This window comes from Salmo salar, chromosome 17, assembly GCF_965601325.2.
Source record: "Salmo salar chromosome 17, fSalSal1, whole genome shotgun sequence".
In the NCBI taxonomy this organism is placed as follows: Eukaryota; Metazoa; Chordata; class Actinopteri; order Salmoniformes; family Salmonidae; genus Salmo; species Salmo salar.
The window spans coordinates 16,233,003-16,257,818 of record NC_138307.1 but is presented as its reverse complement, the minus strand read 5'-3'; the positions used below and the strand labels follow the sequence as shown (position 1 = coordinate 16,257,818).

The window sequence follows — 24,816 nt, the reverse complement described above, 5'->3', positions numbered from 1 at the left end:
GTACTTCCTGTTTTCACGAGAGCGTCATTCAGCAAACATGGCGGCCTCCAGTGGAAGAACCGTGGGATATTTTCTCTGGAAATTCTGAAATTGCTGCTTCAATTTTTACACAGTCTCGTCAAATTTAACTCGCCAGGTAAAGCCAAGAGTTTAATTCGGCATCTTTTCACGGTAATGTCAACGGGGATGCACTGCAGAGAAGCGCTGAGTCGTCCCTGAAATAGCTAAGCGCTAGTAGCAATGCACTGCTTTGTCAACTAGCTCACATGTAAACTGTCATTGAAGTAAGACAGCCAGCTAGCTAAGTAGCTAGTTGACTTTCTAGATATTGTTCTTCTTGTCTCAACAATGATGCCATAATGGACATAGCTAGCTACATGAACATAGTGGACATACAAGTCGCAATATTTTGGTTTAATAGAACCATAGTTAAGCCTCCAGAGCTTGTTTACATAGCTAGCTAACGTTATACTACGTTAGTCCCATTTACTAGTGGATACCTTGCTGTCAAATGCACATCAGTTGGTCTATTTGTCAATGCCAAATCTCACCGTTTCGGACTAATTTAATGCACCTAAAGACCATAGCCACCTACAGAGACGAGCTGTCTATTAGCCCAGATAACTGACATTCATCTATCCCTGTGAAAACCAAGGCCCTGGGTTATAAAAGCACCAGTCCTATACTACAGTATGTATCCTAACATAAGATCCTCCTCTCTCCCACACCTCAGGTGCTGTCCAGACAGCTATGTGTGAGTGCTGTGCTCCACAGGAAGAACCTGGCTGCAGTGGGCCCAGAGAAGTTCTCAGAGGAGTTCATCAAGAAGCAGGTGGAGGAGTTCAACATCGGGAAGAGACATCTAGCCAACATGATGGGAGAGGACCCTGAGACCTTCACTCAGGGGGACATTGATGTAAGGAAGACTGCACGTATGTCTAACGAGGGGTGTATAACTCCTGTCTTTCGATAGTGGGATGCAGTGTAAACCCTAGAGGGATGTAGTGTAATGCAGTTTTTTGACCATACCCTACAATCAGAGACAGATTCATACCTCAATATGTCTATGGTGTCCACCCTCAACTCAATTGAGATATGGATTTGGCTAGGCTATGTTTAGAAAGGTGGCACCTTATTTGGAGATGTCACATGTATTTAAGGCGGTTTTCCAGCCATATTAGTTTAATTCCCCAACAGTAGTTGAGAATCATCTCTGGTCTGTCTCCGCATGCCATCAGCAGCATCTGGTGGAGCCGATCACACAGACACACTCTAACAGTCACCAGCAGGGGCCAGCACTGTGTAATGTGGTGGGTCCACTGTATTAGCAACGCCTGACACACACACACACACACACACACACACACACACACACACACACACACACACACACATCCCATGTTATATTCATTACGAAGGAAGAATGCATTAGCTTCGTTTGCCCCACTCATTTAGTTTGATTTCCCATGATTCTTCACTTCCCGGCGGTCTCTAACCATCGTTCTATATAATGAACAGAACTGTTAGCACTTACCAGTGGGCTGTGTAAAACAGTTTGTGGTCATATGCATGTCCTTAAAACACCTAGGTGATGGGGTAAGGAAGTTTAATTGAAAAGAACAGAAAGGCCCGCATGCTGAATTTGCCGCCAATTACCACCTTTAATGACAACGTTTTGATCCAACACGAATATTCATCAGGTCAAGCAGACCTCGTTATCCCATCCCCTAATATATCCACATTTTACCCCACATAGTCATTACACATACAACGCATAGTGGGTGTGGATGCTATACAAAACATGGCCATACAAAAAACAACACTTTATGCATATTCAATAATCAGAGAGGTACATGTTGGCATCAATAATTAAATTCATATGTACAATCAGGCCGGGTTGGAACCTAGACAGCAGTAAGGGAATATTATGTTCAAAACTGTAAAACACCCACCTACATTACCATTACGTGTGGGACGCACGGTGGTCGTGCAAATCATTACAGAGTGACCTACTTCAAAACAACTTGTGTGCCTCTACTATTCTGGTATCCATAAGATGTGCACATATAGTCATTATGAAAATATACAATAAGACCTGGATCTGATCACACAGACAGACAGACTCAGCAGGGGCCAGCACTGTGTAATGTGCTGTGTCCACTGTATTAGCAACGCCTGATACACACACATCCCATGTTATATTCATTACGAAGGAAGAATGCATTAGCTTCGTTTGCCCCACTCATTTAGTTTGATTTCCCATGATTCTTCACTTCCTGGCGGTCTCTAACCTTCATCCTATCTAATGAATAGAGCTGTTAGCAGTGGGCTATGTAACAGGAAGTGACATGGAGCGTCCTGTCCTCAGATGAGTGGAGGAGAGGGAGAGATGTGGGGACTGGGGGAGACTGGACGGGGAATGAGGGAGACGGGTAAGGGAAATGAGGGAGGCGGGAGAGGGAAATGAGGGAGACTGGAGAGGGAATGGGGGACCACTGGAGGGGGAATTAGGGGAAAAGGAGGGGGAATTAGGGGAAAATGAGGGGTAATGGGGTGGGGGAATTAGGGGAAAATGAGGGGTAATGGGGAGGGGGAATTAGGGGGAAAGGATGGGTAATGGGGAGGGGGAATTAGGGGAAAAGGAGGGGTAATGGGGAGGGGGAATTAGGGGAGACTTGCGCCTGTGTGTTGTTGTTGACTCTGGCTCAGTTGACTCTGGTTCAGTTGATGTGACATTCCTATTAGTGCAAACAATGCAAGTGTTAGCAGGTGAGATAATAAAAGTGAAAATTAGTTTCTAAATTAGGCACTGTGCAGAAACTATTGTGTAGCAGTACTCTCTTTAAGTTGTTTTATTGACATCGATGGAGTTTAGACAGAGTGGAGGAATCTAGATTGGTGTGAACAACACAGTGAAATCTGTGGCAGGGAGGTGGTCTCTCCCTTTCCCCTCTCTCTGTCTCTCCCTAGGGGACTCTGCCATACTGCAGCCTAGGGTATGAAATGAACAGGTGCTGCCTTCATCTGGCACAGTGTTCCACTCTCCTCCTCCTGTCTTCTTCTTTTTACCTCCCCCTCACCTGCCTCTCTCTCTTCTACCTCTCACTCTCCTTCCCTCCCTCTCTCTCTCTTTGATTCCCCTCATCTTGACAGCCCAAAAGGCTGCAGCATGCTCTCTCCTTCTAGCACCTGTTCCCTCTCTTAATTGAGCAGACAGAGTGAAGGAGGAAAATAAGTTAAAGATGAGGGAGAGGAGGGATGAACAGACTGGCTGGAGAAGAGTGGCAGGGTGGACACTACCTGTCTGTCCCCCTCTCCTCCCACACACACACACAAATGCACACCTTCAGAGACTCGCGCACACACACCTTCAGACTCTCTCTCCCCCACACACACACACACCTTCAGCCCCCCCCCTACCTCCCACACACACACACCCTGTCAAGTGTAGTGCCATCTGTAGCAACACTAATGACCTGGCTCCACTCTGCTGCCTTCACAAGGAGACTGGCTGTGAGTGTGTGAACTTAGGGTGAACTGGTGACTCTAGTCTGTCCTCTGGTTCCTGTCACATAGCTGTTTGTTTGTTCTCTCTCCCCTCTAACTTTCACTGCTGTTCTCTAGGAACTTCCCTCTAGCCTTTATCTGAACTCTTACAAGACTTGAGTGTCTCCTCTCTAACCTGTTAGCTAGCCTGGCTGCTACTATCATTTATCCCTGTTCAGAGCTGGCTGTTTAAACTAAACGTTTCTCCCTGTTCAGAGCTGGCTGTTTAAACTAAAGGTTCTCCCTGTTCAGAGCTGGCTGTTTAAACTAAAGGTTCTCCTTGTTCAGAGCTGGCTGTTTAAACTAAAGGTTCTCCCTGTTCAGAGCTGGCTGTTTAAACTAAAGGTTCTCCTTGTTCAGAGCTGGCTGTTTAAACTAAACGTTTCTCCCTGTTCAGAGCTGGCTGTTTAAACTAAAGGTTCTCCCTGTTCAGAGCTGGCTGTTTAAACTAAAGGTTTTTCCTTGTTCAGAGCTGGCTGTTTAAACTAAAGGTTCTCCTTGTTCAGAGCTGGCTGTTTAAACTAAAGGTTCTCCTTGTTCAGAGCTGGCTGTTTAAACTAAAGGTTCTCCCTGTTCAGAGCTGGCTGTTTAAACTAAAGGTTCTCCCTGTTCAGAGCTGGCTGTTTAAACTAAACGTTCTCCCTGTTTAGAGCTGGCTGTTTAAACTAAAGGTTCTCCTTGTTCAGAGCTGGCTGTTTAAACTAAAGGTTCTCCCTGTTCAGAGCTGGCTGTTTAAACTAAAGGTTCTCCTTGTTCAGAGCTGGCTGTTTAAACTAAAGGTTCTCCCTGTTCAGAGCTGGCTGTTTAAACTAAAGGTTCTCCCTCCATCTTTAGGATTAGTTAATGATATTTGACTTCTCTCTTGTTTCTGTTCCAGAGAAGCATTGCATACCTGTTCCCCTCCGGCCTGTTTGACAATAAAGCCAAACCACTGATGAAGGTAAGACTAGACTTCCTCCCTGTCTCCTTTTTCTGTCTCATGTAGAAGTGTATTAACTCAGAAACTTCATATTCATTAGTGATTCAAAATCTTCATCTTTTCTTCCAGCATCCGGAAGAGGTGTTTCCAAAACAGCGAGTAGGTCCTTTTTAAATAGATTTACAACTGAGATGGATTGTTCTACTCCTGTGGTCATTTTCACTCTGTGTGAGAGCTGCACTTTCACAACATCACCAGCAGGGGGACCTCTGAGTTTTTGCTCAATCTCTAACAGTGATTGGGCTAGATAAAGTAAAGTGGTTTACACCAATGGCCTAACTCTCTCTCTCTCTCACTCATATATCCTCTAGCTGTCCAATGGGGCGCAGATGGACGGCCATTCCACTTTCTGTTCTACACAGGAAAGCAGTCCTACTACTCTCTAATGCGCGTGAGTACTGGGTGTGAGAGAGACCGGGAGGAGAAAGACTGATGGGGGATGTTTTTCTGGAGGTAGAAAGCCCCCAGTCTTAGCCTCCAGGGCCCTATTTATGGGAGAGAGAGGCTTCTGATCCCCAGGGAAAGGTGCTCCTGTCACATCCCATTTCACACACACAGCCAGAGCTACAGCTGAATACAGCAGGCGGGCTGGGGGAGGGAGGGAGGGAGGGAGGGAGGGAAGGGTGGGGAGGTATGGAGAGAGATGTGGATGGAGGTGGGATTGTGAGAGTAGGAGCAGTGTGAGAGGATGGGGGGGGGGGGGGTGTTTGGGAGAGGTGGGTTGTGGAAGGTAGGGAGGGGTGCAGACAGGCAGGGGGTGTGACTGTGTCTGTGACGGGCCCCTCTGTCCCCGTCCTAAATCGTGTTTCAGGCCTGGCTCGGTGACCATGGCTGATAGTCAGGCTTTGTGCCTGGATGAGAGCTGCTCTGCCCTGGGGATTTCACCAGAGAGGTAGAGGGTCCCTGGAGACCGGTGCAGTAGATTAGCTAGCTACCCACCTCTACCCACCCAGCTTACCCTCCATCCCTCCATCTTCTGTATTTTTCCTTCACACCTGCTCGTTCTCCCTCTTTACCTTCCTCTTGTTTATATGGCTGATTTGACCATGGACAGAGGTGTGTTTCTCCGGTAGATAAGAAGTGTTTGTAACCTGGCAATATTTTTGTCCTCTTATCAACCCCCCCACCCCTTCCCATGCCCTGCAGCAAGCCCTGACTCCCTGCTGTTAGTTTAAATAGGGATGTCAGACCAGACGTGTCTGAGAGGGAGGAGGGCTGTCTGAGAGGGAGGAGGGCTGTCTGTGAGGGAGGAGGGCTGTCTGTGAGGGAGGAGGGCTGTCTGTGAGGGAGGAGGGCTGCCTGTGAGGGAGAAGGGCTGCCTGTGAGGGAAAGGGGCTGCCTGTGAGGGAGGAGGGCTGTCTGTGAGGGAGGAGGGCTGCCTGTGAGGGAAAACTACTCTCTCTCTTTCTCGCAATTCAATTTAAGGGCTTTATTGGCATGGGAAACATATGTTAATTAGATAATAAACAAAAGTGAAATAACCAATAAAAAATAACAGTAAACATTACACTCTCTATTGCTCTCTCTCTCTTCCCTTCTCCGTGACGGGGAACTCACCCCCCTCCACTCTTTTGGCTTTTCTCCCCCCCCCCCCCCCTCAGCCCAGACCCCTGTAGTGCAACCCGACCATGTACAACAAACACCCCAGTGTGCCTTTCAGGGGAGAACTGAGTCTGAGATTAAAAGGGGGACGGGTCACTACTCTCTCTGTTTCCCCCTCTTTCTATGCGTCTCTCTCACTACACAGCATATTGTTTGATACCTCTGGAAGAATCCCAATCCCAACATTTGAGTGTTAATTAACTCTGCAAACACACATCTACTTACATGTGCACAGTACTGTATTTACAGCCACAACACCTCCCCCTGCCACCATAATACATCACACACAGCTCTGCCAAGTCATTGGGGTGTACAGCTGGCTGTGTGTATGAGGAAGAGGCTTCCAGGTTGAGTGCTCTGTGGTTCTGTTGGGTTTAGCCCCCTCACTGCTCCACTGCCCTCTTCATCTTATCTACCCCCTAACCTACCCACTGCTGAGTGGAACCAGGGGTACCTGACTACCCCCTAACCTACCCACTGCTGAGGGGAACCAGGGGTACCTGACTACCCCCTAACCTACCCACTGCTGAGGGGAACCAGGGGTACCTGACTACCCCCTACCCACTGCTGAGGGGAACCAGGGGTATCTGACTACCCCCTAACCTACCCACTGCTGAGGGGAACCAGGGGTACCTGACTACCCCCTAACCTACCCACTGCTGAGGGGAACCAGGGGTATCTGACTACCCCCTAACCTACCCACTGCTGAGGGGAACCAGGGGTACCTGACTACCCCCTACCCACTGCTGAGGGGAACCAGGGGTACCTGACTACCCCCTAACCTACCCACTGCTGAGGGGAACCAGGGGTACCTGACTACCCCCTAACCTACCCACTGCTGAGGGGAACCAGGGCTATCTGACTACCCCCTAACCTACCCACTGCTGAGGGGAACCAGGGGTTCCTGACTAACCCCTACCCTACCCACTGCTGAGGGGAACCAGGGGTTCCTGACTAACCCCTACCCTACCCACTGCTGAGGGGAACCAGGGGTTCCTGACTAACCCCTACCCTACCCACTGCTGAGGGGAACCAGGGGTTCCTGACTACCCCCTAACCTACCCACTGCTGAGGGGAACCAGGGGTACCTGACTACCCCCTAACCTACCCACTGCTGAGGGGAAGCAGGGGTACCTGACTACCCCCTAACCTACCCACTGCTGAGGGGAACCAGGGGTACCTGACTACCCCCTAACCTACCCACTGCTGAGGGGAACCAGGGCTATCTGACTACCCCTTACCCCTGGTTCCCCTCAGCAGTGGGTATCTGACTAACCCCTACCCTACCCACTGCTGAGGGGAACCAGGGGTTCCTGACTAACCCCTACCCTACCCACTGCTGAGGGGAACCAGGGGTTCCTGACTACCCCCTACCCACTGCTGAGGGGAACCAGGGGTTCCTGACTAACCCCTACCCTACCCACTGCTGAGGGGAACCAGGGGTACCTGACTACCCCCTAACCTACCCACTGCTGAGGGGAACCAGGGGTACCTGACTACCCCCTAACCTACCCACTGCTGAGAGGAACCAGGGGTTCCTGACTACCCCCTAACCTACCCACTGCTGAGGGGAACCAGGGGTTCCTGACTACCCCCTACTCTACCCACTGCTGAGGGGAACCAGGGGTTCCTGACTGCCCCCTACTCTACCCACTGCTGAGGGGAACCAGAGGTTCCTGACTACCCCCTAACCTACCCACTGCTGAGGGGAACCAGGGATTCCTGACTACCCCCTACCCACTGCTGAGGGGAACCAGGGGTACCTGACTACCCCCTAACCTACCCACTGCTGAGAGGAACCAGGGGTTCCTGACTACCCCCTAACCTACCCACTGCTGAGGGGAACCAGGGGTACCTGACTACCCCCTAACCTACCCACTCTTGAGGGGAACCAGGGGTACCTGACTACCCCCTACCCACTCTTGAGGGGAACCAGGGGTACCTGACTATCCCCTACCCTACCCACTGCTGAGGGGTCCCTGACTACCCCCTAACCTACCCACTGCTGAGGGGAACCAGGGGTACCTGACTACCCCCTAACCTACCCACTGCTGAGGGGAACCAGGGCTACCTGACTACCCCCTAACCTACCCACTGCTGAGGGGAACCAGGGGTACCTGACTACCCCCTAACCTACCCACTGCTGAGGGGAACCAGGGCTACCTGACTACCCACTAACCTACCCACTGCTGAGGGGAACCAGGGGTACCTGACTACCCCCTAACCTACCCACTGCTGAGGGAACCAGGGGTACCTGACTACCCCCTAACCTACCCACTGCTGAGGGAACCAGGGGTACCTGACTAACCCCTAACCTACCCACTGCTGAGGGGAACCAGGGGTTCCTGACTACCCCCTACTCTACCCACTGCTGAGGGGAACCAGGGGTTCCTGACTGCCCCCTACTCTACCCACTGCTGAGGGGAACCAGGGGTTCCTGACTACCCCCTAACCTACCCACTGCTGAGGGGAACCAGGGGTACCTCACTACCCCCTAACCTACCCACTGCTGAGGGGAACCAGGGGTACCTGACTACCCCCTACCCACTGCTGAGGGGAACCAGGGGTACCTGACTACCCCCTACCCGCTGCTGAGGAACCAGGGCTTCCTGACTACCCCTTACCCACTGCTGAGGGGAACCAGGGGTTCCTGACTAACCCCTACCCTACCCACTGCTGAGGGGAACCAGGGGTACCTGACCCTCCCCTACCCTACCCACTGCTGAGGGGAACCAGGGGTACCTGACCCTCCCCTAACCTACCCACTGCTGAGGGGAACCAGGGGTACCTGACTACCCCCTACCCATTGCTGAGGGGAACCAGGGTACCTGACTACCCCCTACCCGCTGCTGAGGGGAACCAGTGGTATCTGACTACCCCTTACCCAATGCTGAGGGGAACCAGTGGTATCTGACTACCCCCTAACCTACCCACTGCTGAGGGGAACCAGGAGTATCTGACTACCCCCTAACCTACCCACTGCTGAGGGGAACCAGGAGTACCTGACTACCCCCTAACCTACCCACTGCTGAGGGGAACCAGGAGTACCTGACTACCCCCTAACCTACCCACTGCTGAGGGGAACCAGGAGTATCTGACTACCCCCTAACCTACCCACTGCTGAGGGGAACCAGGAGTACCTGACTACCCCCTAACCTACCCACTGCTGAGGGAACCAGGGGTACCTGACTACCCCCTACCCTACCCACTGCTGAGGGGAAGCAGGGGTACCTGACTACCCCCTAACCTACCCACTGCTGAGGGGAACCAGGGGTACCTGACTACCCCCTAACCTACCCACTGCTGAGGGGAACCAGGGCTATCTGACTACCCCTTACCCACTGCTGAGGGGAACCAGGGGTATCTGACTACCCCCTACCCTACCCACTGCTGAGGGGAACCAGGGGTTCCTGACTAACCCCTACCCTACCCACTGCTGAGGGGAACCAGGGGTTCCTGACTACCCCCTACCCTACCCACTGCTGAGGGGAACCAGGGGTTCCTGACTACCCCCTACCCTACCCACTGCTGAGGGGAACCAGGGGTACCTGACTACCCCCTAACCTACCCACTGCTGAGGGGAACCAGGGGTTCCTGACTACCCCCTACTCTACCCACTGCTGAGGGGAACCAGGGGTTCCTGACTGCCCCCTACTCTACCCACTGCTGAGGGGAACCAGGGGTTCCTGACTACCCCCTAACCTACCCACTGCTGAGGGGAACCAGGGATTCCTGACTACCCCCTACCCACTGCTGAGGGGAACCAGGGGTACCTGACTACCCCCTAACCTACCCACTGCTGAGGGGAACCAGGGGTACCTGACTACCCCCTAACCTACCCACTGCTGAGGGGAAGCAGGGGTTCCTGACTAACCCCTACCCTACCCACTGCTGAGGGGAACCAGGGGTTCCTGACTACCCCCTAACCTACCCACTGCTGAGGGGAACCAGGGGTTCCTGACTACCCCCTACTCTACCCACTGCTGAGGGGAACCAGGGGTTCCTGACTGCCCCCTACTCTACCCACTGCTGAGGGGAACCAGGGGTTCCTGACTACCCCCTAACCTACCCACTGCTGAGGGGAACCAGGGATTCCTGACTACCCCCTACCCACTGCTGAGGGGAACCAGGGGTACCTGACTACCCCCTAACCTACCCACTGCTGAGGGGAACCAGGGCTATCTGACTACCCCTTACCCCTGGTTCCCCTCAGCAGTGGGTATCTGACTAACCCCTACCCTACCCACTTCTGAGGGGAACCAGGGGTTCCTGACTAACCCCTACCCTACCCACTGCTGAGGGGAACCAGGGGTTCCTGACTACCCCCTACCCACTGCTGAGGGGAACCAGGGGTTCCTGACTAACCCCTACCCTACCCACTGCTGAGGGGAACCAGGGGTACCTGACTACCCCCTAACCTACCCACTGCTGAGGGGAACCAGGGGTACCTGACTACCCCCTAACCTACCCACTGCTGAGGGGAACCAGGGGTTCCTGACTACCCCCTAACCTACCCACTGCTGAGGGGAACCAGGGGTTCCTGACTACCCCCTACTCTACCCACTGCTGAGGGGAACCAGGGGTTCCTGACTGCCCCCTACTCTACCCACTGCTGAGGGGAACCAGGGGTTCCTGACTACCCCCTAACCTACCCACTGCTGAGGGGAACCAGGGATTCCTGACTACCCCCTACCCACTGCTGAGGGGAACCAGGGGTACCTGACTACCCCCTAACCTACCCACTGCTGAGAGGAACCAGGGGTTCCTGACTACCCCCTAACCTACCCACTGCTGAGGGGAACCAGGGGTACCTGACTACCCCCTAACCTACCCACTCTTGAGGGGAACCAGGGGTACCTGACTACCCCCTACCCACTCTTGAGGGGAACCAGGGGTACCTGACTATCCCCTACCCTACCCACTGCTGAGGGGTCCCTGACTACCCCCTAACCTACCCACTGCTGAGGGGAACCAGGGGTACCTGACTACCCCCTAACCTACCCACTGCTGAGGGGAACCAGGGCTACCTGACTACCCCCTAACCTACCCACTGCTGAGGGGAACCAGGGGTACCTGACTACCCCCTAACCTACCCACTGCTGAGGGGAACCAGGGCTACCTGACTACCCACTAACCTACCCACTGCTGAGGGGAACCAGGGGTACCTGACTACCCCCTAACCTACCCACTGCTGAGGGAACCAGGGGTACCTGACTACCCCCTAACCTACCCACTGCTGAGGGAACCAGGGGTACCTGACTAACCCCTAACCTACCCACTGCTGAGGGGAACCAGGGGTTCCTGACTACCCCCTACTCTACCCACTGCTGAGGGGAACCAGGGGTTCCTGACTGCCCCCTACTCTACCCACTGCTGAGGGGAACCAGGGGTTCCTGACTACCCCCTAACCTACCCACTGCTGAGGGGAACCAGGGGTACCTGACTACCCCCTAACCTACCCACTGCTGAGGGGAACCAGGGGTACCTGACTACCCCCTACCCACTGCTGAGGGGAACCAGGGGTACCTGACTACCCCCTACCCACTGCTGAGGGGAACCTGGGGTACTTGACTACCCCCTACCCGCTGCTGAGGAACCAGGGCTTCCTGACTACCCCTTACCCACTGCTGAGGGGAACCAGGGGTTCCTGACTAACCCCTACCCTACCCACTGCTGAGGGGAACCAGGGGTACCTGACCCATCCCCTACCCTACCCACTGCTGAGGGGAACCAGGGGTACCTGACCCTCCCCTAACCTACCCACTGCTGAGGGGAACCAGGGGTACCTGACTACCCCCTACCCATTGCTGAGGGGAACCAGGGTACCTGACTACCCCCTACCCGCTGCTGAGGGGAACCAGTGGTATCTGACTACCCCTTACCCAATGCTGAGGGGAACCAGGGGTATCTGACTACCCCCTAACCTACCCACTGCTGAGGGGAACCAGGAGTATCTGACTACCCCCTAACCTACCCACTGCTGAGGGGAACCAGGAGTACCTGACTACCCCCTAACCTACCCACTGCTGAGGGGAACCAGGGGTACCTGACTACCCCCTACCCTACCCACTGCTGAGGGGAACCAGGGCTATCTGACTACCCCTTACCCCTGGTTCCCCTCAGCAGTGGGTAGGGTAGGGGTTAGTCAGATACCCACTGCTGAGGGGAACCAGGGGTAAGGGGTAGTCAGATAGCCCTGGTTCCCCTGAGGGGAACCAGGGGTTCCTGACTACCCCCTACCCTACCCACTGCTGAGGGGAACCAGGGGTACCTGACTACCCCCTAACCTACCCACTGCTGAGGGGAACCAGGGGTTCCTGACTACCCCCTACTCTACCCACTGCTGAGGGGAACCAGGGGTTCCTTACTGCCCCCTACTCTACCCACTGCTGAGGGGAACCAGGGGTTCCTGACTACCCCCAACCTACCCACTGCTGAGGGGAACCAGGCATTCCTGACTACCCCCTACCCACTGCTGAGGGGAACCAGGGGTACCTGACTACCCCCTAACCTACCCACTGCTGAGAGGAACCAGGGGTTCCTGACTACCCCCTAACCTACCCACTGCTGAGGGGAACCAGGGGTACCTGACTACCCCCTAACCTACCCACTGCTGAGGGGAACCAGGGCTACCTGACTACCCCCTAACCTACCCACTGCTGAGGGGAACCAGGGGTACCTGACTACCCCCTAACCTACCCACTGCTGAGGGGAACCAGGGCTACCTGACTACCCACTAACCTACCCACTGCTGAGGGGAACCAGGGGTACCTGACTACCCCCTAACCTACCCACTGCTGAGGGAACCAGGGGTACCTGACTACCCCCTAACCTACCCACTGCTGAGGGAACCAGGGGTACCTGACTAACCCCTAACCTACCCACTGCTGAGGGGAACCAGGGTTCCTGACTACCCCCTACTCTACCCACTGCTGAGGGGAACCAGGGGTTCCTGACTGCCCCCTACTCTACCCACTGCTGAGGGGAACCAGGGGTTCCTGACTACCCCCTACCCACTGCTGAGGGGAACCAGGGCTACCTGACTACCCCCTAACCTACCCACTGCTGAGGGGAACCAGGGGTACCTGACTACCCCCTAACCTACCCACTGCTGAGGGGAACCAGGGCTACCTGACTACCCACTAACCTACCCACTGCTGAGGGGAACCAGGGGTACCTGACTACCCCCTAACCTACCCACTGCTGAGGGAACCAGGGGTACCTGACTACCCCCTAACCTACCCACTGCTGAGGGAACCAGGGGTACCTGACTAACCCCTACCCTACCCACTGCTGAGGGGAACCAGGGGTTCCTGACTAACCCCTACCCTACCCACTGCTGAGGGGAACCAGGGGTACCTGACTACCCCCTAACCTACCCACTGCTGAGGGGAACCAGGGGTTCCTGACTACCCCCTACTCTACCCACTGCTGAGGGGAACCAGGGGTACCTGACTACCCCCTACCCTACCCACTGCTGAGGGGAACCAGGATACCTGACTACCCCCTACCCACTGCTGAGGGGAACCAGGGGTACCTGACTACCCCCTCCCCACTTCTGAGGAGAACCTGGGGTACTTGACTCCCCCCTACCCGCTGCTGAGGGGAACCAGGGGTATCTGACTACCCCTTACCCACTGCTGAGGGGAACCAGGGGTTCCTGACTACCCCCTACTCTACCCACTGCTGAGGGGAACCAGGGCTACCTGACTACCCCCTAACCTACCCACTGCTGAGGGGAACCAGGAGTATCTGACTACCCCCTAACCTACCCACTGCTGAGGGGAACCAGGAGTATCTGACTACCCCCTAACCTACCCACTGCTGAGGGGAACCAGGAGTACCTGACTACCCCCTAACCTACCCACTGCTGAGGGGAACCAGGGGTACCTGACTACCCCCTAACCTACCCACTGCTGAGGGGAACCAGGAGTACCTGACTACCCCCTAACCTACCCACTGCTGAGGGGAACCAGGGTACCTGACTACCCCCTAACCTACCCACTGCTGAGGGGAACCAGGGGTACCTGACTACCCCCTACCCTACCCACTGCTGAGGGGAAGCAGGGGTACCTGACTACCCCCTAACCTACCCACTGCTGAGGGGAACCAGGGGTACCTGACTACCCCCTAACCTACCCACTGCTGAGGGGAACCAGGAGTACCTGACTACCCCCTAACCTACCCACTGCTGAGGGGAACCAGGGGTACCTGACTACCCCCTAACCTACCCACTGCTGAGGGGAACCAGGGCTATCTGACTACCCCTTACCCCTGGTTCCCCTCAGCAGTGGGTATCTGACTAACCCCTACCCTACCCACTGCTGAGGGGAACCAGGGGTTCCTGACTAACCCCTACCCTACCCACTGCTGAGGGGAACCAGGGGTTCCTGACTAACCCCTACCCTACCCACTGCTGAGGGGAACCAGGGGTTCCTGACTACCCCCTACCCTACCCACTGCTGAGGGGAACCAGGGGTACCTGACTACCCCCTAACCTACCCACTGCTGAGGGGAACCAGGGGTTCCTGACTACCCCCTACTCTACCCACTGCTGAGGGGAACCAGGGGTTCCTTACTGCCCCCTACTCTACCCACTGCTGAGGGGAACCAGGGGTTCCTGACTACCCCCTAACCTACCCACTGCTGAGGGGAACCAGGCATTCCTGACTACCCCCTACCCACTGCTGAGGGGAACCAGGGGTACCTGACTACCCCCTAACCTACCCACTGCTGAGAGGAACCAGGGGTTCCTGACTACCCCCTAACCTACCCACTGCTGAGGGGAACCAGGGGTACCTGACTACCCCCTAACCTACCCACTGCTGAGGGGAACCAGGGCTACCTGACTACCCCCTAACCTACCCACTGCTGAGGGGAACCAGGGGTACCTGACTACCCCCTAACCTACCCACTGCTGAGGGGAACCAGGGCTACCTGACTACCCACTAACCTACCCACTGCTGAGGGGAACCAGGGGTACCTGACTACCCCCTAACCTACCCACTGCTGAGGGAACCAGGGGTACCTGACTACCCCCTAACCTACCCACTGCTGAGGGAACCAGGGGTACCTGACTAACCCCTAACCTACCCACTGCTGAGGGGAACCAGGGTTCCTGACTACCCCCTACTCTACCCACTGCTGAGGGGAACCAGGGGTTCCTGACTGCCCCCTACTCTACCCACTGCTGAGGGGAACCAGGGGTTCCTGACTACCCCCTACCCACTGCTGAGGGGAACCAGGGCTACCTGACTACCCCCTAACCTACCCACTGCTGAGGGGAACCAGGGGTACCTGACTACCCCCTAACCTACCCACTGCTGAGGGGAACCAGGGCTACCTGACTACCCACTAACCTACCCACTGCTGAGGGGAACCAGGGGTACCTGACTACCCCCTAACCTACCCACTGCTGAGGGAACCAGGGGTACCTGACTACCCCCTAACCTACCCACTGCTGAGGGAACCAGGGGTACCTGACTAACCCCTACCCTACCCACTGCTGAGGGGAACCAGGGGTTCCTGACTAACCCCTACCCTACCCACTGCTGAGGGGAACCAGGGGTACCTGACTACCCCCTAACCTACCCACTGCTGAGGGGAACCAGGGGTTCCTGACTACCCCCTACTCTACCCACTGCTGAGGGGAACCAGGGGTACCTGACTACCCCCTACCCTACCCACTGCTGAGGGGAACCAGGATACCTGACTACCCCCTACCCACTGCTGAGGGGAACCAGGGGTACCTGACTACCCCCTCCCCACTTCTGAGGAGAACCTGGGGTACTTGACTCCCCCCTACCCGCTGCTGAGGGGAACCAGGGGTATCTGACTACCCCTTACCCACTGCTGAGGGGAACCAGGGGTTCCTGACTACCCCCTACTCTACCCACTGCTGAGGGGAACCAGGGCTACCTGACTACCCCCTAACCTACCCACTGCTGAGGGAACCAGTGGTACCTGACTAACCCCTACCCTACCCACTGCTGAGGGGAACCAGGGGTTCCTGACTAACCCCTACCCTACCCACTGCTGAGGGGAACCAGGGGTTCCTGACTAACCCCTACCCTACCCACTGCTGAGGGGAACCAGGGGTTCCTGACTAACCCCTACCCTACCCACTGCTGAGGGGAACCAGGGGTTCCTGACTAACCCCTACCCTACCCACTGCTGAGGGGAACCAGGGGTACCTGACTACCCCCTAACCTACCCACTGCTGAGGGGAAACTCCCTTTTTATAAAGATTATAAACCCCCTCACACCACCACCTCCCTTTTTATAAAGATTATAAACCCCCTCACACCACCACCTCCCTTTTTATAAAGATTATAAACCCCCTCACACCACCACCTCCCTTTTTATAAAGATTATAAACCCCCTCACAACACCACCTCCCTTTTTATAAAGATTATAAACCCCCTCACACCACCACCTCCCTTTTTATAAAGATTATAAACCCCCTCACACCACCACCTCCCTTTTTATAAAGATTATAAACCCCCTCACACCACCACCTCCCTTTTTATAAAGATTATAAACCCCCTCACACCACCACCTCCCTTTTTATAAAGATTATAAACCCCCTCACACCACCACCTCCCTTTTTATAAAGATTATAAACCCCCTCACAACACCACCTCCCTTTTTATAAAGATTATAAACCCCCTCACAACACCACCTCCCTTTTTATAAAGATTATAAACCCCCTCACACCACCACCTCCCTTTTTATAAAGATTATAAACCCCCTCACACCACCACCTCCCTTTTTATAAAGATTATAAACCCCCTCACACCACCACCTCCCTTTTTATAAAGATTATAAACCCCCTCACAACACCACCTCCCTTTTTATAAAGATTATAAACCCCCTCACAACACCACCTCCCTTTTTCTAAAGATTATAAACCCCCTCACAACACCACCTCCCTTTTTATAAAGATTATAAACCCCCTCACACCACCACCTCCCTTTTTATAAAGATTATTTTATTACTTATTTTGTTGTGACACAAATTGGTTTTTGCTTGATGTTTGCTTTCCCCCCGTCTGTCTGTCTGTCTGTCTCTCTGTGGCGGAGTGGCGGCGGATTAGACTCCACTCTATCAAGAAGGAATTAAACAAACATCTGCTGAATAATGGACAGGGAAATGAGTTCTCAGCCGGTCGCGTGGGGGAGGGGGAGGGGAGGGTGAGGCTGCTTTGGGACATGACCAGAATGCCAGGCTGCTGGCCCGGGTCGGGTCTGGGCCCTCTACCACCAGCCTTAACATACTGTGCCGCGCTTGATGGGCAAACGCCAAGCTCGTGGGCTCCATGCCAATTTAGACAAGCGTGCCCACGGACAGCGGGTAGCAAGCCCTCTCGCTCCTCATGGCGGCTTCTTGGGGAGAAAGGGGGAGTAAGCTTTAGCCCAAGTGCTCCCCAATTCAATTTTCCCACCCAATTAAATCCAGCCAAGGATGGGGACAGATATGGGATCTGTTTTCATAATGGAGAATCCTCTATCTCTTGTGTGTGTGCGCGCGCGCATGCGCCAGAATATACAATGCACTCCATACTGGTCTTTTCTTGATACAACACAAATACACATTGTTAATATTGAGTGAAAGGTTCATAGACCATAGGGTGTTCCATGTTGTTTAATCTGGTTGTCCGTGTCCTCCTGTCCCATTCAGGACACCTTCACTAAAGCCCTGGCAGTAGAGAAGCACCAGGACCATCTGAGAGGAAAGGGCCTCTTCATCCAGGATGCCAAGCAGATGTGAGGATAGTTGTTTTCACAGAGCAGTGAAATAAGTTCACGTGTGTGTGTGTGTGTGTGTGTGTGTGTGTGTGTGTGTGTGTGTGTGTGTGTGTGTGTGTGTGTGTGTGTGTGTGTGTGTGTGTGTGTGTGTGTGTGTGTGTGTGTGTGTGTGTGTGTGTGTGTGTGTGTGTGTGTGTGTGTGTAACTGTGTCTGTGTTCAGTTCTCTGGTGGGTAGTCGGTGGGTAGTCGGTGGGTAGTCGGTGGTTAGTCGGTGGTTAGTCGGTGGGTAGTCGGTGGGTAGTCGGTGGTTAGTCGGTGGGTAGTCGGTGGGTAGTCGGTGGTTAGTCGGTGGGTAGTCGGTGGGTAGACGGTGGGTAGACGGTGGGTAGTCGGTGGGTAGTCGGTGGTTAGTAGGTGGTTAGTCGGTGGTTAGTCGGTGGTTAGTCGGTGGGTAGTCGGTGGGTAGTCGGTGGGTAGTCGGTGGGTAGACGGTGGGTAGACGGTGGGTAGACGGTGGGTAGACGGTGGGTAGTAGGTGGGTAGACGGTGGGTAGACGGTGGGTAGACGGTGGGTAGACGGTGGGTAGACGGTGGGTAGTCGGTGGGTAGTCGGTGGGTAGTCGGTGGTTGCTGAAAGAAGAGCTGGAGGAGTTGTTGGTGGAGACCATCTCAGACCACGATGTAAGAAGGAACTCTGTTAATACCAGCACATCCAGATAGCTGCTCCTTTTCCTTGGTCTTTCTCAGTTCAACAGTTGTGCTGTGATAGTATTTACTGAGGAAAAAGATCTTAGATATCACTAGCTAGGTTTCCATCCAATTAGCACCAGGTTTTCATGGGAATATTCAAAAATCTGCATAAATTAAATATGTGCATTTTCCCACCAGAGAATAATCAATTCCATCAACTTGAATTGTTGCGGATAAAAGGGTGTGATTAGGTCGTCCACATAGAAATCAAGTTTGCGGTTAAATTCCCATGTACCGAATAAAACAAATACATGTTAAATGGATTTCTCACATTTTCAACTCTACGGATGGTTTTGTCACAAATGTTGCATTATATAGCGAATGTGCACCTTGGTACTGGCACGTGCGCTCCAGCCGACAGCTAGCAGATACATTGCGGGTGCAGCCTACATGATGAGATTATTATGGACTAAAGAGCGAGATTCGTTTCATTTGTCAAAAGGCACCCAAGCATAAATCATCATGTCACCAGAATAAGACCCTCAATATTTATTGGAAAGGAGCATCAAACTCATAACCTTGCACTTTCACCACCCTGTGATGTTCATCATCATTTATTTCATCTGTTGCCTAATAAACTTTACTTCAGCATGATGGTTATTATATCAATATTTGCAACATTTGGAAAGCTTACCGACAACTTTGCTGTTTCCATCATGCCTTCCAATATTTGTATCTGACATGTACTTTACTCAGATAGAAGGTTGGCTGGAAACCTGGTTGTTGGCATGCTAGACACTGTATTACTGGTATGATGCAGTTCACCTAGTCACCACAAGAGGTTGCTGTTTAGACACTGAACAGAGTCCTACACCGCCAATAGAAAGTAGGCGTGTGTGCTTATGTTCTTACGCTCCAGGGTGACATTTCCCTACAGATCCAGGATCAGCTTTCCCTCCCCCAATCCTAACCTTTGCCATTAGTCGGGGAAATGCTAAACTGACCCAAGATCAGCGTCTAGGGGCAACTCCTATTCTTCCATGTTGGAGAGGTTGCTGATGGAGAGGTTGCTGTCTCTGCCCTACTGCTCTGTGGAGGAGGACTTTGTCCAGCGCTACTGCAGACAGCTAGAGATCCAGTCCTCCAAGCAGCAGGTCCAGCCCCTACAGTACGACCAGCACGCAGTGGCTTACAGCACTGGAGATGGTAAACAGCAATCAAATCAATTAATACCATTGGGCTTTTATCAATCAATGGATCAATAAAATAGCATTTATTTGCATTTGTCTTAAAGCAGTTGACAGCAACCCGGGTCTAAAGTTCACCACCGTTTCAGTGATCTTTCCCTTTCAAAGAATGACCTACCTATTGGTTGGCCAGGGCTTCATGGTAAAAGAGAGAGATCTAGGATAATAAGTTGTGTGTGTGTGTGTGTGTTTCCCAGGCAGGAGGAAGACCGCTACAGGTATTGTCCTACTGAGAGACAGCGGCTCAGGCTCCATCAGCATCAACGGGACAAACTATGTCCACTTCTTCCCTGTCCTGCAAGACCGGTCCGTGTTTCTTCCCAGTAGACATCCACCGTAATGTTTTCAAATAGCATGTGCTTTCAGACCAGTACTGATGAAGTAGGAGACAAATCAGAGAGACATGGCTCGTTAGTGCTTCCTCTCCCACCAATGAAGTCACAAGCCCCTGCTTCTTTCCACACTCCTCTCCCCATCCTTCCTTAACGTGCACGCCGCGCCACGTGCACTCTCAAACAAAACACTGTTGAAAAGTAGCTTTATGTTGCACTTCACTGCGTTATAGCCTCTTTTATTTATCTGGGATATAGCAGAGTTAATTACACAACTGAGTGGGTTAGGTGGGTGGGTGGGTGATCTCCTGGGCTGAGGACAGACTGAGACAGGACTAATAGGACGTGAAGGGTGGTTTGACTGTGTCAGCAATAAGCCTTTCATTTAGTCTGCTGGGATGTGGGCCAGAACATACATATTCAGACACACACACCCCTCATCTGTCTTTTTCATGCTGAGACAGAAGAGTGACTGCTGTAGTGTCTAAATATGACCGTGTGGCTCTAACAGAGGTTGACAGGACTCTATACACACACCGCTGCTCTTTACAATCCTCTGGACAACCACTGCTGTTGATAACTGGTATCTCAGTGTCCAGTGCCCACTCCATTGACTGACTTACTTACCCTTCTCTCTCTCTCTTTATCCTGTTATCTCTCTTATTCTCTTTCTCTCTCGCTCTCTCTCGCTCTCATTCTATCTCATAACCAACTCCTCTTTCTCCCTCCCTCCTTTCCACCTCTCTCTCTCCCTCAATCTTTTTATCCCTCCCCTCACCCTTCTTTTCTCCTCTCTCTCCTCCCTTCTCTCAATCCCTTCCCTTCTCTCCATCCCTCTCCTCCCCTTCTCTCCATCTCATCCCTCTCCTTCTCCTCCATCTCCATCCCTCCCTTCTCTCATCTCCATCCCTCGTCTCTCTTCTCCTCCCTCCTCTCCATCTCATCCCTATCCTCCCTCCCTCCTCTCCATCTCATCCCTATCCTCCCTTCTCTCCATCTCCATCCCTCTCCTCCCTTCTCTCCATCCCTCTCCTCCCTCCTCTCCATCTCATCCCTCTCCTCCCTTCTCTCCATCCCTCTCCTCCCTTCTCTCCATCCCTCTCCTCCCTTCTCCCCATCACTCTCATCCCCTCCCTTCTCCTCATCCCTCTCCTCCCTTCTCTCATCCCTCTCCTCCCTTCTCTCCATCCCTCTCCTCCCTTCCCACCATCCCTCTCCTCCCTTCCCACCATCCCTCTCCTCCCTTCTCTCCATCCCCTCCTCCCTCCCACCATCCCTCCCTCCCTTCTCTCCACCCTCTCCTCCCTCTCTCCATCCCCTCTCCCCTCACCATCCCTCCCTCCCTTCTCTCCATCCCTCTCCTCCTTCTCTCCACCCCTCCTCCCTTCTCTCCATCCCTCCTCTCCCTTCTCTCCATCCCTCTCCTCCCTTCCTCCTCCTTCTCTCCATCCTCCTCTCCCTTCTCTCATCCCTCTCCTCCCCTCCCTTCTCTCCATCCCTCTCATCCCTTCTCTCCATCCCTCCTCTCCCTTCTCTCCATCCCTCTCCTCCCTTCTCTCCATCCCTCTCCTCCCTTCTCTCCATCCCTCCTCTCCCTTCTCTCCATCCCTCTCATCCCCTCCCTTCTCTCCATCCCTCCTCTCCCTTCTCTCCATCCCTCTCCTCCCTTCTCTCCATCCCTCTCCTCCCTTCTCTCCATCTCTCTCCTCCCTTCTCTCCATCCCTCTCATCCCCTCCCTTCTCTCCATCCCTCTCCTCCCTTCTCTCCATCCCTCTCCTCCCTTCTCTCCATCCCTCTCATCCCCTCCCTTCTCTCCATCCCTCCTCTCCCTCCTCTCCATCCCTCTCCTCCCTTCTCTCCATCCCTCCTCCTCCCTTCTCTCCATCCCTCTCCTCTCCCTTCTCTCCATCCCTCTCATCCCTCCCTTCTCTCCATCCCTCCTCTCCCTTCTCTCCATCCCTCCTCTCCCTTCTCTCCATCCCTCCTCTCCCTTCTCTCCATCCCTCTCATCCCCTCCCTTCTCTCCATCCCTCTCCTCCCTTCTCTCCATCCCTCTCATCCCCTCCCTTCTCTCCATCCCTCTCATCCCCTCCCTTCTCTCCATCCCTCTCCTCCCTTCTCTCCATCCCTCTCATCCTCTCCCTTCTCTCCATCCCTCTCATCCCCTCCCTTCTCTCCATCCCTCTCCTCCCTTCTCTCCATCCCTCCTCTCCCTTCTCTCCATCCCTCCTCTCCCTCCTCTCCATCCCTCTCATCCCCTCCCTTCTCTCCATCCCTCCTCTCCCTTCTCTCCATCCCTCCTCTCCCTTCTCTCCATCTCTCCTCTCCCTTCTCTCCATCCCTCCTCTCCCTTCTCTCCATCTCTCCTCTCCCTTCTCTCCATCCCTCTCCTCCTCTCCCTTCTCTCCATCCCTCTCCTCCTCTCCCTTCTCTCCATCCCTCTCCTCCCTTCTCTCCATCCCTCTCCTCCTCTCCCTTCTCTCCATCCCTCTCCTCCCTTCTCTCCATCCCTCTCCTCTCCCCCTGACAGGGAGCAGTTGATGTTCTCCCTCCACTTCATGGGGTGCTGGGGAGGTTTGACATGCAGTGCAGTGTGAGTGGCGGGGGCCATTTCAGCCAGGCGGGGGCGCTACGCCTCGCCATCTCCCGTGCCATGCACAGCTTCCTGTCTGAGGGACAAGTGGAGACCATGAGAAAAGGTTGGTAGTGGTACTACACACACACACACACACACACACACACACACACACACCTAACGAGACACACACACACACACACATCATTCAGAAAGCTTTATCTATTTTTTTATTTTATTTTTATTTAACCTTTATTCAACTAGGCAAGTCAGTTAAGAACAAATTCTTATTTACAATGATGGCCTACTTAGAGGCAAAAGGCCTCCTGCGGGGATGGGGGCTGCGATTAAATAATAATAATCTAGGACAAAACACACATCACTACAAGAGAGACGACACTATATAAAGAGAGACCTAAGACATCAACATAGCATGGCAGCAGCACAACATGACAACAGCATGGCAGCAGCACAACATGACAACAGCATGGCAGCAGCACAACATGACAACAGCATGGCAGCAGCACAACATGACAACAACATGGCAGCAGCACAACATGACAACAGCATGGCAGCAGCACAACATGACAACAGCATGGCAGCAGCACAACATGACAACAGCATGGCAGCAGCACAACATGACAACAGCATGGCAGCAGCACAACATGACAACAACATGGCAGCAGCACAACATGACAACAGCATGGCAGCAGCACAACATGACAACAGCATGGCAGCAGCACAACATGACAACAGCATGGCAGCAGCACAACATGACAACAGCATGGCAGCAGCACAAAACATGGTACAAACATTATTGGGCACAGACAACAGCAAGAAGGTAAAGACAACAATAATTCACGCAAAGCAGCCACAACTTCCAGTAAGTGTCCATGATTGAGTCTTTGAATGAAGAGATTGAGATAAAACTGTCCAGTTCGAGTGTTTGTTGCAGCTCGTTCCAGTCGCTAGCTGCAGCGAACTGAAAAGAGGAGCGACCCAGGGATGTGTGTGCTTTGGGGACCTTTAACAGAATGTGACTGGCAGAATGGGTGTTGTATGTGGAGGATGAGGGCTGCAGTAGATATCTCAGATAGGGGGCAGTGAGGCCTAAGAGGGTTTTATAAATAAGCATCAACCAGTGGGTCTTGCGACGGGTATACAGAGATGACCAGTTTACAGAGGAGTATAGAGTGCAGTGATGTGTCCTATAAGGAGCATTGGTGGCAAATCTGATGACCGAATGGTAAAGAACATCTAGCCTCTCGAGAGTACCCTTACCTGCCAATCTATAAATTATGTCTCCGTAATCTAGCATGGGTAGGATGGTCATCTGAATCAGGGTTAGTCTGGCAGCTGGGGTGAAAGAGGAGCGATTTACGATAGAGGAAACCAAGTCTAGATTTAACTTTAGCCTGCAGCTTTGATGTGTTGAGAGAAGGACCGTTTTAATTTACATCAAATGAACAACATTGGCTGCTGTTCCTCTGTTGCTTTGTCGTTGATGTATTGTACTATTTTTGGTTTGACCTTTGACCTGCATCTCTGCCTCCCTCTCAGCTGGGCTGCTGACCCCTGACCCCATAATTAAGGAGAGGAAGAAGCCGGGCCAGGAGGGAGCGAGGAGGAAGTTCACCTGGAAGAAACGCTGAGGTGGAGGACAGAATAGAACTGGACACAGGGAAATCACAGCAACATCTTCATCATTATCTTCCTCTGAGATCAGAACTGTTATTAGTAAGTGGACAAATTGTTCATCCAACCCCTGTTGTAGCTTTTTATATGTCCCCTAAAGGTGTTTTAGATCTGGAAATGGCCACCAAGTACATGACTCAAATACATGTACAAATTCAAAGGGGTTCTGTCCATGTGAGGGCAGAATACCCAACCAACTCCATATAGGCTGTAATGTTTTCTTCTGCCACCAGAGGGCCATCTCTGGTAACACACCTGTCCATTGTCATTGTCTGTATATTGAAAATAAAATGTTGTTTTTCATATACCTTGCTATAATATGCTGTTTTTATTCCATAGAAAAGTAAATGGCCAGTAACGTTACAGCTGCACCTTAACCAGGCGCTGTCCACGGTCATGGG

General features: G+C 53.1%; 1 pseudogene across 1 annotated transcript; it reads left to right on the top strand.

Annotated features, from left to right (window-relative positions):
- The first annotated feature begins 37 nt into the window (after positions 1-37).
- On the top strand, positions 38-24,722 carry LOC106575457 (small ribosomal subunit protein uS9m-like; annotated as a pseudogene). The gene is made up of 12 exons (XR_014381054.1): positions 38-61; positions 734-916; positions 4,424-4,486; positions 4,595-4,628; positions 4,837-4,916; positions 17,807-17,892; positions 18,096-18,102; positions 18,485-18,556; positions 19,615-19,771; positions 20,010-20,118; positions 22,676-22,844; positions 24,281-24,722. The product of XR_014381054.1 is annotated as a small ribosomal subunit protein uS9m-like (transcript).
- Positions 24,723-24,816: the final 94 nt, after the last annotated feature.